Source organism: Chrysochloris asiatica, unplaced genomic scaffold (assembly GCF_000296735.1).
Source record: "Chrysochloris asiatica unplaced genomic scaffold, ChrAsi1.0 scaffold00131, whole genome shotgun sequence".
Classification (NCBI taxonomy): Eukaryota; Metazoa; Chordata; class Mammalia; order Afrosoricida; family Chrysochloridae; genus Chrysochloris; species Chrysochloris asiatica.
This window is the reverse complement of record NW_006408649.1, coordinates 1,932,106-1,935,490: the sequence shown is the minus strand read 5'-3', so window position 1 is coordinate 1,935,490 and position 3,385 is coordinate 1,932,106. Positions and strand designations below refer to the sequence as shown.

The 3,385-nt window shown below is 40.6% G+C and overlaps 1 pseudogene; it reads right to left on the bottom strand.

Annotated features, from left to right (window-relative positions):
• Positions 1–2,826: 2,826 nt before the first annotated feature.
• LOC102825013 lies at positions 2,827–3,258 on the bottom strand (annotated as a pseudogene).
• Positions 3,259–3,385: the final 127 nt, after the last annotated feature.

The window sequence follows — 3,385 nt, the reverse complement described above, 5'->3', positions numbered from 1 at the left end:
AGGAATTTTCTGCTTTCACCCAAGATCCATCTGATTTCAGCAATAATATCTCTCATTCCAAGTCCTCCTCTGAATCCAGCTTAACTCTCTGGCAGTTCCCTATCAATGTACTGTTGCAGTCATTTTGTAATTATCCTGAGTAAAATTTGGTTGAATGTGATATTAATTATATCATCTGATGAATTCTGCAATCCTTTGGATCACCTCTCTTTGGAATGGGAAAAAAATGGATCTCTTATATTCAGTTGACCTGGTAGTTGTCTTCCAAATTTCATGGCATAGTTGAATTAGTGCTTCTAGTGCTGCCTCAGTTTGTTGAAATTTTTCAATTTGTATCCATCAGTTCCTGAAGCCTTACTTATTCATTGACAATGCCTTCAGTACAGCTTGGACTTCTTTCAGTTCCATTGGCTCTTGATCATTTGTTACCTCTTGAAATGTTTGAACATTGACCATTTCTTTTTGGTACAGTGTCTCTGTGTATTCCTTCCATCTTATTTTGATGCTCTCTGCATCATTCAACATTTTCCCAAAAGAATCCTCCAGAATTTCAAGTCAAGGCTTGAATATTCCTTGTAACCATATGTGATGTGCAGGTGATACAATCTGGCTTGTTGAAGGGGAAGAGGTCTTAAAATACTTAATGATGAATATCAAATACCGCAGCTTTAGATATGGGTTTCACCTCAATATTAAGGAAATAAAAATCCTCACTACTGGACCCATAAACAACATCTATATAAATGGAGAAAAGACTGATGTTCTCAAAGACTTCATTTTGCTTGGATCAATCATCAACACTCAGGGAAGCAGCAATCAAGAAATCAAATGATATATTGGATTATGCAAATCTGCTTCACAAAACCTCTTAAAAGAGCAAAGATATCACTTTGAGGCCAAAATGCACCTGACCCAAGCCATGGTATTTTCAATAACCTCATATTCATGTGAAAGTTGGACAGTATATAGGAAGACCATAGAACAATTGATTTATTTGAGTTATGGTGTTGGAGGAGAATATTAAAAGTAGCATGGACTGCCAAAAGAACAAACTAGTCTGTGTTTGAAGAAAAACAGTCAGAATGTTCCTTGAAAGCCTGGATGCTGAGACTTCATCTCTCATACTTCAGACATATTGTCTGAAGGGACTAGTCCCTGGAGGATGACATCATGCATTGGCACAGTGGCAGGCACAATTAACTCAAACATTACAATGATTGTGAGGTTAGCACAGGACCAAGCAATGCTTCAATCTGTTATGCATATGGCCACTATGAGGCAGTACAGGCTCCATGGCACATAACAACAAAAAATGGAAAATAGATTGAAGTTATGAAATAATTCACTGTGCTTAGATCCACCATCAACACTCATGGAAGTAGCCAAGAAATCAAATGAAGTATTGAATTAGGCAATCTGCTATACAAAGTCTCTTTAAAGTGGTCAAGAGCAAAGATGTCTTTTGAGGACTGAAGTGCAACTAACCCAGGCCAAGGTATTTTCAATAGCCTCATATGCATGTGAAAATCGGGACATGCATAATGAACATAGAAGTATTGCTATATTTGAGATATGATGTTGGAAAAATATTAAAGTCATGTTGTTTTGCCAGAAGAACAAGCTCTTTAGAAGCCAGAATGGCCAGACTTCATCTCTCCTGCTTTGGATTTACTGTCAGGATGGAACAGTACTAGACGAGGAAATCATGCTTAGTAAAGTGGATGGTCATAGAAAAAGAGGGAGACCCCCAACAAGATGGATTGACAAGTGGCAACAGTAATGAGTTCAAGTATAGCAGCAATTGTGAGGATGGTGCTGGACCGGGCGGTGTTTCATTCTTTTTTTGATAGAGTCACTAATGGGTCCAACTCACTTGATGGCACCTAACAGCAACATTCTTTGTAAGGTTGGTACATTTTTTAGCAAATTCTTTTAATTTGTTTGGCTGAAAATGACCTAATTTTGCTGTCATACTTGATGGACATTTTTGCTGGATATATGTTTCTAGGTTGGCAATTTTTTTCTTACAGGGTTTTATATATGTCATTCCACTGTCTTCTTGCTTGCAGGGTTTCTTCTGAGAAATCAAAATTTATTTTATTAGTTCTCCTTTGTAGGTAGCTTTTCATTTTTCCTGAGTTACTCTCAGTATTCTTTCCTTGTCTTTTGCTTCTAAGTTTGATTATATGACTTGGTGTTTTTCTTTTGGGATCTATCATGGTTGATGTCTGTCCAACTTTTATTTATTTATTTTTAATGTTTTATTGTGAATTATGTGATAATTTACATGGGAGAATATTAGTTTTACATTCATCCTATCGTATATAGTTTCATTGCCATGGTTACAATCCCCTCTATGCATCAACAACCAACCAAAGGGTACACCCTGCAAGCCTGCCCCCAGGACGTCAGCACACAGACCCTCTCCCTCTCTGGGTCTAAAGTCCCCAGCTGCTGCATCTCTCCACGCTATCATCTCTGCCTCCATCTCTGGTGTAACTGCTTCTCTGGGTAGAGTCCTGCTCTCCGCTCTTATCCCTTGATGGTCCCAGAGACCTCTGCTCCTAGACTGAAAAATTAATCACTCCCCTCCTTGCTACAAAATGTCTACCTTTACATTTTCAACCCTCACAATCAGTCCTGATAACAATTATTCACTATTGTATCACAAGAGACCTACCGGCATTTCCTTTCATTAACTCACCTAGACAGATTGGATACTACTCAGTGGAGATTCTACCTTCCTCTACGCCCTTTGGATCTAGCGAGTGGGGGATGGGGGGCAAGTCCTGAGATGCTGGTCTGGGCGGGGCTCGCTTGCCCACCTCATTCCGGGGTCTGCAGCATCAGCAGCTGTTTCAGCACTTTTGTCTGGCTGGTCTCCTGGATATCCCGATCCAGGAACATCTCGTCCACAACCGTGTAGACTTCATAAAAGTTGAACACCAGATCCAGCTAGCCAAAGTTGTGGAAATATTCATTTAAGACCTCCACAAAGTTGTGGATGGCCTCCAGGTAGGCAAGGTTGTTATCACTGACGTCCACTCAGATGCAAAAGTAGAGACTGGCATAGCGTCGATAGATGATGATCTAAAAGTTCTGGAACTCCACAAAGTTGGTGCGCTTGGCATCGCAGACAGTGACCACAGCGTGCACCTCCTCAATCAACTTCTGTTTCTCGTCATCATCAAATTGTATATAACACTTGGCCAGGTGGGTCTTGTCTGCCCAGTTCTGGATGAGGATGAAGCGGATCATGGCGATCCTGGTCCAGACTCCAACGGCCCTGGTCCCATGGCAACTGGGAGGTTCTGGCTCTGGCTGCAGTTTGGGGTGCAGGACTAGCTGGTGAAGTTTTTTGATGCACAAAAGTTTTTAATTTTTA